At 37.0% G+C, this 15,619-nt stretch overlaps 1 protein-coding gene across 31 annotated transcripts in view; it reads right to left on the bottom strand.

The window, feature by feature from the left end:
- Positions 1-15,619, bottom strand: part of Lrrc4c (leucine rich repeat containing 4C) — a 1,379,071-nt gene that overhangs the window by 83,419 nt on the left and 1,280,033 nt on the right. For 5 of the 31 annotated variants that reach the window (XM_063283680.1, XM_063283702.1, XM_017591724.3 and 2 more), the window contains one exon: positions 12,793-12,944. The exons of the other annotated variants lie outside the window; for them this stretch is intronic. The gene's annotated coding sequence lies outside the window, so the exon portion shown is untranslated. Of the gene's footprint in view, positions 1-12,792; positions 12,945-15,619 lie in introns of those variants that run through there. 31 annotated transcript variants of the gene reach the window in all.

Raw genomic sequence — 15,619 nt, 5'->3', positions numbered from 1 at the left:
TATATGAGGGAACTAAGCAAATATATACCAGTTAAATAGAATCATAAAACACTATAAAAGTATGTAAAATAACAGAATGCTACACTACATTGCAAATAAAAACTATTCTTTTCAGTAAGGGGAGAAAAGGGCACTGAAATGTTATTGAGAATTTACACAGGAGCAGAAGAGAGCTCAAAGTCAATGAATCAACCCAGAATCAACTTCCCAAATTAGGTATGTAACAAGTCGTAGCTATTTTTCCATATATTGGCTATTTTTAAAGTAGAGTCTTAATACCATATAAGCCATTACAGAATGGAGCAAAAAGAGAGAAACTTGAAACGCAAAGCTGACAGATTTGTTTGTTGTGTGTGTTATTGCTTTTGTTTTTCTACCATGCTTTTCAGAGAAAATGTTAGTCATTTTATTTTAAAAGTGTTAGTATTTCATTAAAATTTGCCTTAGACACATCTAGAAGTGTGCCCTAATATGCACTTTATAAACATATTAGCTTCTCTAAATCAAGTCCTTTCTGTTTTAATACTCTGTGGAAGATCCCTAATCACGGAACAGCATAATCAGCTTATGGCTTCACTAGACACTAATGTTCTCTATGTGAGAAATAGATGGACTCACCTGTCAACTGGTGTCTGTTTGCGTGTATGAGGGTAGGAATGTGAGTGTGAGTGTGCATTGTGCGTGCGTGTGCGCGAGTGTGTGTGTGTGTGTGTGTGTGTGTGTGTGTGTTATTTCTTGAAGTCAGTTAAGTGCTTCCTAGCACACTGTAATCCCCAGGGGTTTCAGAGAAGGTAATATAGATTCCCATGCCAGCAGTCTGCAGAGGAGATGCAAACATGAATAAGCTAGATCCTGTGTCTTTAGGAAGCCTCCAATCTAGTGATGATCTCTTGGTTTAATGAATGCATGTACTTATTTATACTTATTTATACCCATGATAGTCTAAGGTTTAATATTCACAGGTTGGGGATTTAGCTCAGTGGTAGAGCGCTTCCCTAGGAAGCGCAAGGCCCTGGGTTCGGTCCCCAGCTCCGGAAAAAAAAATTCAACCTAAAATTCACTGAAGATTGCCACTTTATGGTAGTCTAGTCTACTGTCCATTATAAAATGAATAAAATCTGATTTCAAATCATAAATGACACAAAAATATGAGATTCTCTGTGAAATGCTTTAAAATACACAAAGCATAGAGAATGGTAAATTATATGTCCCTGTGAACATATATTTAATAATAACTTCTGATTAATACTATGTATTCCCCTAAATAATGATTTTTTAAAAGATGACATAATCAAAACACAATTTATATGCATATTCTATTAATTTCATGCTGTGAGCATTAGTCTCATCTTTAATGGAATTTTTTTTCATCGAAAACAAAATATTTTCAAACTTACTGTGTGCCAGGTCCTTTACTCGGTATCAGAGCTTCAAGAACAAATAAGCTTTGCATTTGACAACTAAGGAACTTCTATTCTAGTGGGAAATAAAAGTGGAAGCATAGAATCCTAACGATACACAGTGATTCCTGAGATGGGAGAAGTACAGAGCCGAACATGGAGAGAAGTAATTAACTCTCCGGGAAAAAGGTGGGAGACCTTTATGAAGGAGATGCCATAAAGGAATAATAGTACTTTGTGAAGCAGGAGAGGAAAAGCATGATCGAGAGAAATGTTAACACACACACACACACACGCACACACACACACACCATAGAATCATACACACACACACACCATAGAATCATACACACACACACCATAGAATCATACACACACACACACACACACACACACACCGTAGAATCATACACACACACACACACACACACACACACACCACTGGATCCTTTGGGATGATATGTTAGGGTTGAGAATGAATGCAGTGAGCAGTCTTAAAATTCTGTCTTGAAGGAAGACAAATCTAACAGCGCAGCTCCAGATATCAAGGCCATTTTTGTATAAAAATATTTCATTACATAGAAAGGACTGCACTTACAAACAGATGAAGGTTCCTGGAAGACAGGCGCAAAGTTGAGGACGTTTAAACTTTCGGAGCAGACTGAAAGTCTCTGGAGAGTAAATAGTTCAAGCTCAGAATAGGAAAACATTTCCTATTCCCGTTTTGTTTTCTAGACCTAATGAAGTAAGCTGTGCAGAAACAGTCAATCATTCAACAACTGGATAACCGGAGGAGAGGAAAAATAAACAGCAAAAGTAAAACCACACATCTCTGCTTTCTCTTGGGCTTAGGCAATTACAGTCTGCTACCTCATTGTGAGGGGTTCTGGTGTCATATCCCCTTTCACCCTAAGCCTGTCTCTGATGCCTCATCTCCTACAAATCTCATTTACCATCCATCACGTGCAGCTCCCTGGCCCTTGTTGACCCTCTGGAGCTCTGAAAGATAAGTCCCTTCGAGCACATTTTTACCCTGAAGGTGTGAGCATTGTGGGTTATCTCTACAGAGATGCTTACCCCATCACCTTACTTAGATATCAGTCCACATTATCCAACACTTTCCTGCCCCTAACTGCTTTATTTACTTCAGTCTAAATTATGCTACAGATTTATCACCTCTGCTGTCCCATCAAATACCTGAGCCCCGGACCAACTTTCACTTTGTTTTGCACACTCTTATTCCAAACACCTGAATTAGTATCTGGTATGCAGGAGGATAGCAGTATAATATTTATGAGTTAAAGGAAAGAGTGAGTTGATTTCTGTCTGTGCTTTTATGAGACTGTCCTTTAGTCTTTTTAAGAGAGAGAGTTATGAATCAATAAATCTGGGCCAAGCAAAAAAATCACTAATTGTAAACTGATTTCAAAGGACAGGGAAGAGAACTACATAGGAAACAAACAACATGCAATACTGATGAAAAATAATAGCTTCTAAATTAACAATTCATTTCAAATTTGATGTCTATCTATTTAGTGAACATTCTCTCTTTTCTCAAGTGAAAATTTAATTTTAGTTTGGGAAGTAGAATGAGCCTCAAAAGAAATGGTAAATTCTTAAGATCTCTTACAAAAGGGAGATGGCTAAGCATGAGATATGTCCAAATGCTCTGTGGAGATCCAGCACTGATAGACCACAGAACAAGTGATGCTGAACTAGAGATAAAGCCCTTTTCATACTGCTTTACTTGCTGTTTCCTGTAATGTGTACACAATTGGCGGAGACTCAGGAAGTACTAGAATTTTAATAACAAAGCTGAGCCATTTCAGCTAGAATGTTAAAACAAGAAGTTTGCGTCCTCTGTCATTCTAGAAAGGCAGCCTTTCAACTCTGTATGATTTCTGGGCTTTTCTGTGAGACACTATAACAATATTCGGACATTGCCACTGTGGTGCTTTCAGTGAGAATGGGCCTAACTGCATCATATATTAGATGGTTGATTCTCAGTTCATAAAACTATGGGCAAAGAATTGGGAAACGTGGCATTGTTGAGATGAGGCCTAGTTGGAGGAGTTGTGACACTAAGAGGACTGCCTGACCCCTGACCAACACACACACACACACACACACACACACACACACTCCCATGTCATCTCACTATGCCTCCTGCTTAGCAGTCAAGATGTAAGCTTTCAGGTACTCCTTCAGTGACATACCTGCTTTGTTCTATGATACCCATCTTGATGATGATGATGGCCACCCTTGTAAACTGTAATTCCCCAGTACATTCTTCTATAAGTTGCCTTGGTCAAGATATTTTATCTTAGCAAAGAAAAAGTAAAAGCTCCTGTTGTTACATTTTAGTTTTTGAAATATAAACTAAGGTTCATATTTCACATGGATATCTTAGAATACACTGACAGTCAAGTTCACTTGACCATTTGTGTGCTTTCTAGACTAGGACATTAATGTAAAAGCCATGATTACTGACTCAACTTGGAAATGATTCAGATATACAGAAGTGCTATTGTTGCAGTACTGTATTTCTCGCCGTTGTTGATACATGCACCACCTGTTTAGATAAGGACATCTGCTAATTTTCATGATTTCACTAAGTCTTACATAAATATTAATTAAGCACAATAGCTCTGAAAACAAACCAAATGCTTGTTGTTGAGGATTTAGGAGCAAAGAACTCTGGGTAATTACATGCTCCATTCAAACTTTTCATGGTTTATAAAAGCACACAACTTTTAAGGACCCAGGCGTGATTAATACAAGAAAACAGGAAAACGAAAGTGTGTGTGTGTGTGTGTGTGTGTGTGTGTGTGTGTTTTCTTAACTTACTCCCAAGCCCTCAAACCTTGAGGATTGTGAATAAAATTGAGGTATCTCTTTCAGTCTGTAAACATGAGATTTTGGATTTAGACCTAGTGACAAGATAAGAAGTGGGTCCAATGCTTTTTTAACTATGACCACTGGGAATGACATTCTATAAAACTTATATATGTAATCACAGCTATGCTAAGAGGTCAGTGTTAAGAGTTTGTTTTATTTTCTCATCAGCTGAAGAAACTACTGTGGAGAAGAAATGCTAAGTAAATGGCTCAGAGTCCTACGATCAGCAAATGGTGGAGCCAGGATTGGAAACCAAGCAAGTAGATTTCAGAGTTGTTTTGCTAAGACATCAGTCTTCCTTTGTGACACTTTAAAATGGCTGCAAAGAAAGGAGGTAAGACATTCTATCCAAATAGAAACATTTCTCAAGGAAAAAAGATCCAGAAATGATGCTAAGAGATAATAGAAGGGATTGAAACACAGCTGTAGAGGCTAAGGATGTAGGAACTGGGATGTGCCTGTACTGGCTTGCACTAATCTTACTGACACAACCTGAATAGATGCAATACTTAATAATTAAATATAGCTCAGATCAGTTGGTCTCCAGCATCTTATTAAAGACTAGCAATTTGCCTCACACAAGAGCATAACAAGGAGTTTTTCTAATAACAGTGCTTCAAAACAATATCTGCATTTTTATAATTGTAGGATAATTGAGATTATACCTTCCTATAGTAATCCTTGTTTACAGTTTGCTCTTTCTTGAGTGAGGTCAGGAAGAATGGCATTTTAGGTAATATAAGGAGATGAGGCCTTGCGAGGAACATCAGTTATCATTGTGATGGTAGCAAGAGACCTGTTGGTATCTACTACAGAATGCAGATAGAGTCAAGAGGCTTAGATCTCCACTCTGCTATATAGAACCGGAATAAAATTATCATCTAATTAGGTAACAGCGTTTCCTAGTAAGCAAAATAAAGGGACATTATGCAGCACAATAATCCTTGATATCTACCTGTCTTCATTAAATCATGATAAATAATCAGAAAGCATATTAATACAGAGAGCTGTGAGCATAAATATTTCTCATCTCACGACACCACAAAGTTAAAGTGCAAATATTAGTAATATTTCCTTCCTTCGAAGTGATTGCTGTGTTGATTTCGCACCAATTGCCTTCCAAGTAGTAGTCCTTACTATTGTCTGCCCAGGAGCCAGGAAAATAAAAAACTGAAAACTAGAGGGAAAGAGCTCAGATAGCATTTAGCTACTTATTTAACCAAACAAAATCAGAGAATAGTAGGCAAAGAAGATTAATTCCATAGCTAGTAAACAAGAATAATGCGATTATATTAAAACTTAGACCTATCTTATCTCCTGCTGAGGGCTAAATTGTGTCTATATAAAATTCATGTAAAAGGCATAAAACCTAACATAAAGTCTGAGAAAAGCCTTTATGAAAGTCACTGAGGTAAGATAAGTCACACTGTATAGATGAGCCTTGTGAGAAGAGACCTTGCTCCCTTTATCGGTTCTCTGTGAGAAGACAGTTCTGTGCAAGGCAGGCAGATGCCTTCCCTGACTGAGCCCCATTGACACATCCTGACCTAAAAAAGACTGTTCTTTTGCAGTATTTTGAGACTACAGTTTTCTGTTATTTAAGTTCTTCCTTTTCATTGCTTTTAGTACTGTTTACTCTTTTGGCTGTATTGTGCCTGGTTAGTGATTCAACTATACCAGAAAAAAAATGAATGGAGAGGTAAATTGATAAGCTAGAGGATTCATATTTCATAGGAGAATTGTTATGGGCACTCCACAGAGATTTCCTGTACACACTCTGTAGCAGAATAGCCTCCCAGCCCTGGGTAACACCTTCATAATTAACACTAACCCGTAAGATCAATGCATCACTCAGTGCGAAATGCTTGACTTATTTCCCTTTCGAATGACTCCATTCAGTGCTGATCATGATCCCTCTGCTCCTCATTTTGTGTGTACTACTACCAGCAGCCCAATTTTGAGAATAATTAAACAATCTCATTCCCAATCGATTTTTAATTAAAATTCTTTACTTTATTTCCATGGCACAGGTATTGCCTGTGCTTTCCAGATGAAAAGGGAGAACTTCGGGTGGAGATAATGAAGCGGTCGATTCAGTGCACACAGTGGGACCTCTGTGCAGTTTCTGGTAAACTTTACCCTATTGATTCTAACCTTGCTTGGGTGTCCATCTTCCTAAACCAAGCTTTTCCACACCCACTATCTGAGCAATTTAAAAATACATTTGCCAGAAACCTTCTAAAGGCAGGTGGAAGGAAGGGATGATTTCCAGTGAGTGAAATGGCCTCATGAAGCATGCCTAGTGAAATGAAATTCTACCCATGGGGGTGCCACCAATTAGCTTCAGTGTCTAGCTCTTGGAGTTAAGATAGTAGAGCAACTTCAGAAAAATTCGTTAGATTGATTAGTCCAATTAACTCAGATTCTGACACATAAAACCAAGCAGGAAACCCCTGCTGGGTCCGAGAAAAAAATAAAAGGCTTGCCCCTGGCCTAGACTGCATAAACATGAGAAGCCCGTGGAAGAGTTCCCATGGAGTAAGAACACAAAGACAGGCTGGGAAAGGACCAGAGTCAGGACTGGCTGGAGAGGCAAACAAAGAGCAGAATTGGGGACTGCTAGGAAGGCAAAAAGCCTAAAGGGAGCTCAGGGAAACAAGAGCTCTTTGGCAGGCCTCGAGGCCAAAGAGCTGGGAAAGAAATTTGCAGTGTTTTCAAGAAAACCAAGAAAGAAAAGGTCTGATTTTAGAAACATGGCTTTCTTTGTCCAAAACTGGTAATGAGATCGCTCCTTTCTTTTTTGTTTCTGTGAAAAACAAACGGGGTAAACAAGGAAAATGAGAAGGGAAATTCTCCATGTGAAAAGATTACCCTGAGAGTATGGTTTTTTTTTCATTTTTTATTGGTTATTTTATTTACTTACATTTCAGATGTTACCCCCTTTTCCTTTATGAGGTGCTCCCTCACCTGCCTACCTACTCCTGCCTCAGAGTCTTAGCATTTCCCTACCTCCATAGGACCCAGGGGCTCCCCTACCAGTGATGCCAGACAAGGCAATCCTCTGCTCCGTATTTAGCTGGACACACACACACACACACACACACACACACACACACACACACACTCCTGCGAACTCATTGTTCTGTGGTTTAGACCCTGGGAGCTTTGGGGTCTCTGGTTGGTTGATATTATTGTTCTTCTTATGCGGTTTCAAGCCCTTTCAGCTCTTAAATTGTTTTTTATATCTCATCGAGGGCTGCGGTTTATGGATGGGCTTAAAACAGACACAGTCCTCACCCTCATCTTCTTCCTTTTCTTCTTGTATTTATTTCATATTTATGTATGTATGTATTTACTTGATCAATCACTTCATTCAATTTTAAGAGAAAGAGTCAAAACACAGGCCTTATTTTATTCTATTGATACATAACAGCTAAATGTTGGGGGTTGGCTTGGTGCTGTGTATGCAAATGCTAAATTCTCATCTCTGAGACCTGGTTGCTCCCATAGGACAGAATACTCTGTAAACTGTCCTCTGTTGTGTAAACTATGCTCCCGAATTTAAAGCTATTGGTTAAATAAAAGTGCTACAGTCAATTACTGGGGAGAATAGAGGTGGATGGGGTTTCAGTTACTGGGCAGTGGATTGCAGGTAGGAACCATAAGAAGGAAAAGAAAAAGAGGAAAATGAGAAAGAAGACAAAGAGAGGAGGAGGGTAGATAGGCCATGAGCACATGACCAGGATAAGTGCATCTTGAGAAGCAAAAAGGCATCCCCAGCAAGACTGAAATAACAAGTAACTTGGGGAGCTCAGCTGTTAATTAGCCAGTCTAGAGCATAAGACAAATAGATTAGAAATAATTGTCCATTAATTGTGCTAAATTGATTAAAGAAATCAATAGGATTCGGTCTCAATTATTAGGGTGATAGCTGGGTCTTATTAGGATCTAATAGAATTAGTTATTAATCATTTACAACAACAACTAAGGCTATAGACTTGTATCTTGACTTGAAGGGAAGATCTACAGTAACACTTTTAGGCTCTGCAGATACTTCTGTAACCCAGGCTACCCACTTTGTATAAAATTAGGAATGGAAGATAGAGTCTGTTTATACACATGGCAATTCTTCATCTCCTCGGTACTTAAATGCTTCCCTATTTGTCTTCTACAACAATGTCCTTTATCCTCTGCTTAATTTTTCTTCTTCTGTGAAACAGGTTTTGACCTCAGATTAGGTTCAAGGTAGTCCTATCTAAAATTTTATTTATGTATTTATTTTTTACAGATTAGATTTTTACATGAGGACAGGGTTTTCGTGAAGCCAAATGAATCATTTTAGCAGAGCAGGCCAGGTCTTTTCTAAAGGAGCATGATGAAGAAAGTGAGAAAGAAAGAAAAAAGAAAGAAAGAGAGAGGGGAGAGAGAAAGAGAGAGAGAGAGAGAGAGAGAGAGAGAGAGAGAGAGAGGGAGGAAGGAAGGAAGAGAAATAGAGACAGAGAGAGACAGAAGCAGACAAAGAAAGAGAGAAAAGAAAAGAAACCCAGAAAGTATAGTGCACTAAGAGTAAATCAAGGAAATTCCCAGAAACAGGAAAAGCAGGCATAACATTTGTAATTTTTCAGTTAGTAAACCAAAAGATAAAATAAAAATGAATGGCATCGTCAACGTGCTAGTCAATACTTGACAGCACTTAGTGAGTAATAGAGTTCATAGACAAGTCACAAGAACAACGAGAAGGCGCCCTCAACCACAAAGAGCAGCAGCCCATAGGATGCCAAAGCCAATCTCTGTGGAGACACTGATCGTGAACAGACAGCCACAAACAGAGAAAAATGTGAGGAAGTCCAGGATATTTTTCAGTTCTGAGGAAGGAAGTCATTAGGGTGTTAATCAATTTTCCTATGAGCTCATTAATAATGGTATCTGGTTGCATATAATCTGTAAATTATAAGAAGATGAAAATTAAGGATTGTGTGGTTGGAAAGACAGAATGGACATTGGAGCTTTAAAAAATCTACTTTAACAACTTAAAGAGTTAAAAAAATCCTTTATGCATGTATATGTGAAGTATGTCTGATAAAATGCTTAATAATTGCTAAAAATGCATTAAGTCTCTTCTCTGTTCTATACTTTTTCCTGTCCATTTTATGAAGATTATTCCAAGTAATACAATGGTATTTTAATGTATAGAATTTCATCAGCATTTTATAGACAACATAATTAATAAATCAATGTTATAAACAAGTAAAGATCATCAAGATTGAGATACTCCATTTCATGATGGCAAATAAAAATAGAAAAGGGCAAAGCCATAGTGTAAAACTATTATAGTCTAGATATTAGTAAATTATAATTATTAACATTATATGTTATAGAAGAAATGGGTGGAGTATATGTGTGTGTGCACATATATGTTGGTATGTATGTGGATTACAGAGGTTAACTTCTTGTGTCATTTCTAGGTAGCTATCCACATTATTTCATGAGACACTCTCTCTCATTCACCAACAGATCACCTTGTAGATTAAGAAGGACTGGCAGGTAAACTCAAGGTATCAACCTGTTTCTGCCTCCTTAGTGATAGAATTACATATGTACCCCTACACACCTGGATTCTTACATGAATGCTAGGGATCAAATTCAGGTCCTCGTGGTTGTAAAACAAGCAATTTGTTAATTGAGCTAACTTCTGAGTCCAAGGAGATACAGATTTTTATAGTTGTAAGTTGAATCTTGGTGGTATTATAAAGTGTGTGAATCTAGTAATGCAAAGTAGTGCAGTTTGCTAATTTTTTATCTGAAAAATAAAGAGATCACTAGATCCTATGTGAGTTAAGTCAAACAAGGCTATGTAGGCATAGCACATAGCACATATGAATAAAGTAATAATTCTGGCAGTAAGTTTATACAGTTTTTTTAAATTCAATGACTTACTGAGTGCTACTCAGTAATGAAAATGTAGATAGAGAATGAATGTATAATACTTTAAACTTTAGGGTAAAGTCTCAATTTCCCCACCATAGACTTGACCTTTTATCTCTTATCATCATACAGATGCAGTCATACTGTCCTCCATTCCATTGTATTTCAAAGCTAATGCCTCTGCTTGTAACTATAACCATTCCTATGCACCAGCTTGGTTGTCCCTGCACAAATATAGATGCTCATTTTGGGGAGAGATCATGTGGACAGGACCTCACTATATAGCCAAGCCAGGTGCTGAACTTCTGATCCTCCTCATTCAACCTCATGAGCATAAATACTTTCGCTCTTCCTCACGATATATCTGTACTTTTAGAATTATGTGTATCACTCTCCAACAGCGTAGGTATGCTACTCTTGTGGCTCTTTAAATTAATTAAAACTAGATAAAGTTGAAAATTCAATTAGTTATACTTAGCTTAAATCTAGTATTTTATAGCTACCTACAGCCTGTGTGTACAAGAACTGAAAAAAATTTCTGTCACCATGGTAATTTCTATGGGACAATACTGCTCTTGGTTTGCATGTTCTCTTTGGTTTGCCCTTTCTGTTTGTTGGTTTGTGTTTTTTGTTTTTTTTCCTTTTGTTCCAGATTCTATTCTTGTAACCTGCCTATGTCTGTGCCATGGAAACCTCTGTTTTGTTTCTTGCTTAATTCCCAGTACTCATAGCAATCTTTGACCCACAGAAGATAAATGCCCCTTAAACAAGAAATTGTATTAACATAGAAACTTCATTTTTCCCTCAAACAAACACACACACACACACACATATACACACACACACACACATACACACACATACACACACACAAACACACACACATACACACACATACACACACACACAAACACACATACACACACACACAAACACACACATACATACACACACACACACATATACACACACGGGGGGGAGGGAGGAGGAGAAGGAGGAGGAAGAGAAGAAAGATGGTCAGTTGCATTACTCCTCAATTCTAGGAATTTCAAAATGTCAAATCACTGTAGCAGTTTATCTGTTCCTTGTAATTAGTGAAATACCTTGGAACCTGAAAAAACATTTAAGATTTAAGATTGTGTTTTCCGGTAATCATTTGTTCTCCTACCTTGACTAAGAAAACAGATATATTGAGGTTTGTCAGAAAAGTCTGCCAACCCTGCCACCTGCCAGAAACCTGTATTTATAATAAATTTTTCATAATTGAAGATGTTTTGTGAACCCAGGCTATTGTAGATGCATATAGATGATAGCCTTCAGACAATGGTTCTATTTGCATTATGATCTTGTAATAAGGAAAACATCAAACAGATCAGGATGGATGGTCCCGCCCCAGCTCATGGCCATTGTTTCAGTAGCTTAATGAAGAACTCGTGAGTACTGGGTAGGACATACCATAAAACTAAGTCTTGTCTTAAAGATTCTCTGTAATGTTTCTGCACTTGATTTATAATATCATGGAAGGGGAAATAAAAGACAGAGCTCAGAACACTTCCACAGTGAGGAGTGACTAAAGGTGCCTTTGTCATCTGTGGAAGTGGACAATCATTAGAGCGCATGCTAATTCAAAACATAACCCAAGAGAACAGACAAAATGTGTCTGCAGAACAAAATACACCAACCACAATTTTATCTGCATTTGCCTTTTGGGAAATTAATTCTCTCTCTCTCTCCTTCCCATCACCTTCCGTTCATGCACACCTTTGCTGAACTAATTATTTTTAAATAACTACATGCTTTTTATGTTACTGTAAGGAATCTTTGGTTTTTATGTTATATTATATAGCAGTTTAGCTTCTACCAGACAATTAATTTTTATAAGAACTTTTACTTCAAATATTTTTACTTCCATAGAATCTATTTTTTTAATACATTGGGATGTATTCTTTGGAAAACTTAAAGTAACTTTTAATGATATGTGCCTGTGCATATATATATATATATATATATATATATATATATATATATATATATAACAATTTTGAGATAAGAGAGATGTTTTATTTAAGTTTGCATTATATTCTTCAAGTAATTGAGTATCCAATATTCCCCAGGGGATGACGTTAAAAAAATAGCTTTTTATCCAATGCTAGATGTAAAATAGCCAATAGTTTCTACATATAGTACAACTCTTATTACGTATTGCCAATACAACACATATACACATAAATAAATAATACGTGTATTTTATATACTTATGTCTAAACACTATATATATCTTAAATATATTCATACAAATGCATAGTATATACTACTATATAGATCTATAGAGGAGGCCTGAGTATAAAACATTCAGGTAGAACCTCTTATGTTGTGTGTGAGTGTGTATATAAGTATACACTATTTATATTGAGAGTTTTACTGTGCATATTTATGTATTTATCCAGTTATATTTGACATTCATACCTTTCCCCCTCTGTCCATACTTTCTTATGGAATAAGTGGTATTTATTTAAGAACCTTGAATTCATTTGAATATGTCCACAAATTCAGTTCTTTCATCATTTACCTTATTTTCTTCAGTTTGCAATTTTCCATGTTGAGTTCCTCTCTAAAATGCAGTTTAACAAATGCTGCTTAGGACAGAGATGCAAGATGGCCCCAAACTGTGCTCTTTTGATGGATGTAAATCAGATTCTTACTCTCAAATCTTCTTATTATCTATATGTGTATGAGAAAAGCATTTACTATTTTATGAAAGCTTTTAAAAATTGATTGCCTTATAAAATTAGTACAACAACTGTGACCTCATATTTCTGTTGGTGTGTTTGAACTAGAAAGCATACGAAAAGTGTTTCACCTGCATGAAGTATACTATACATAGCAATTGCAGCACGGTTGTTTTCATCAGGACATGGTCTTCCTTCACTCACATGGGTTCTCACTGTCTTAACTCTTCCTTTTAATATGTACAGTCAGCTCTTTTCTTTGTTATGCTCGCTCACCTGTGGTTTAAGGGGCTTCCAGGAACCAAATGCTTTATGGCACTCTAACACTTGAGTGACAGGTGAAAACGTCATGGGACAGAAACTAGAAACTTACACCCATTCTTCACCTTTCCTTTGGTGACTAATCCACTCCTGTAGCCCTGAGTTTTCTGTCTTTTCTAAAACATTCCAAGAAACTACTCCACCCAAGTTCAGTTTTTTGTAATTGACATATACCTATCATGCTTAGAATTGTGCGTTCTCCTCAGCAACACAATTGCTTCTCTAGATTCTGTGGTGCTAAACCTTTGAAGCTGTTTCATATGTTAAAACCATTCCGTGTCTCTATTTTAAACACACATTGCTGCATAAGGTGTACATTAAGCAAATTAACTAGGTATTGTGAATCCAATTTATAATCAACAAAATAAAATTTATCATACCTATTTACTATCTTTATCATGTAACACTTCAAGGTTGAAATATTCATAAATGTCATTTAAAAAAATCTTTTCTTTGTGTTTAGTAGACTCTAATTGAGATAGTAGAAATCAAGTATATCTTCTTCAAATAAAACTAATATAACAATGACCCCAAGAATTTGCTGTATAAACCATTATCATTGATTCAGACTAAAACTATTGAATGTGGGAATCAAGCAGAAAAACCTATCTCAGAAAACATCAGGTGACTGGGACTTTCCAATAAGCTTGAGGCCAGGGAGTTTCACAAGAATTTACTGAGTAAACACCCTATTCAGGAAGTGTCCCAACCACAGTAAGGGCAGGACCCTCCACCCCCCATCCTGTGTACCACCAAGGGCCTCCAATGAATTCAAAGGACAATAGGCAGCCACCAATGAATTAAAAAAGTAATAATCCCCGCCAATGAGAAATAACCAATTCATGCTGTAACCTAAAGCCTATACCCTGAAAAAGTATAAAGGGTGTGTACCTTTGTTCTTCGGGGTCACCTCTGTCCTGATTACAGGGTCACCCCAGTGTACTGGATCATTAAACCTCTTGCTTATTGCATTGATCTCTGTCTCTGTGTCTCTGTGAGTGGGGCATCCCTAACATAGTGTCAGAGGGCTTTTCTCAAGTCTTATAGAACAATTATAAAATATAATAGCTCTAATAAAAACATTGGTCTAAGGAATCTTTATAAGTTGCCTGTTTAGTAAAAACATGAATTACTCAGATAGTTGAAGCTACCCACATCAAATGACTAACACCATTATTTTTAGTAAATATACATGAAGAGTGTGTGTGTGTGTGCATGTATATGTGTGTGTCTTTGTGTGTCTGTGTGTGTGTTTGTTTTATTTGATAAAACTTTTGTCATTTACAAGCTACACTCATTGATCAAATATTTGACTATAGTGGATAATTTTATGGGGTCAATAGTACAATGACACTTTGTCAAAACTATCACAATTAATAGTCCTTCAAACCACATGTTCTAGAAATTATTCAGTGTTTTAAATGAGTACAAAAAGCCTACAACAAGAGTAGTGATTTCCTACAAAGACTGTAGTAAGCAAAGTGAAGGAGCTAGGATCCCCACGCTCTAGATATCTGAGTCAAAGTGTTGATGGGATTTGCTTATAATTCAACCACTCAGCCTAGCCTATCAGTAACAGTTTCAGACTATAATATCAGGTCAAACGTTTCATCCTGGGATCATTCTGTGGCCTGCCTGTATATTAGAACTTCTCTGTACAGTTTTCAATAACTCCAGACCAACACTATGGTAGCCATCCAATTCCACCTGCCTCTCTCTCTTGGTAGTGCATTCTTGCTAGTAATCATTCTTTATAATAAAGTTGACTCCATTTCCATATTTTTAGTTTATCTGATGTAATGAAAGTTATGCAGACTTTTCACGTACCAGATCTAATACAGCTAATTGCTAAAGTGCTTTGAGGTCAGTCACCAACCATCTTCCCCTCAGTTCTAGGTTGGTTAGAATCTCTCTGTCTTGAGGCCTTTTCTGGTGGTAAATAAAGCAGGCAGGCTGGTGAAGCCAAGTTACAGTTTATCTTAGAGATCCTCTAAATTCTATGTTCTCAGAGACTTCCAAGTCTCTGCTTTTTAAAGGATAGGGGTACTAAAGGGATAGTTTCATTTTTCTCCCAGGATTAAAAGCAGATTCATTACATATGTACATATGTATATGCACATGCTGTGAACTTTAATTTTAAGCAATCACTAGAATGTCTGTTAGCTGAGGAGGCATTTATTTAAAACTAGGGATATGGTGGTCTTCTGGTTTTACAGACTTTTAGCATTCATTAAATCTCATCAGTCTGGCAGAATAGTGAGGCTCAATGGTTGTTATTTCCTGTCATATTTACATGTGATAATTTAGAACATAAGGCACCCAGAAGGTAGTTTGGGGTACTCAGCC

Source organism: Rattus norvegicus, chromosome 3 (assembly GCF_036323735.1).
Source record: "Rattus norvegicus strain BN/NHsdMcwi chromosome 3, GRCr8, whole genome shotgun sequence".
Classification (NCBI taxonomy): domain Eukaryota; kingdom Metazoa; phylum Chordata; class Mammalia; order Rodentia; family Muridae; genus Rattus; species Rattus norvegicus.
Note: the sequence above shows the minus strand (reverse complement) of the source record. Positions and strands in the feature narration are given on the sequence as shown.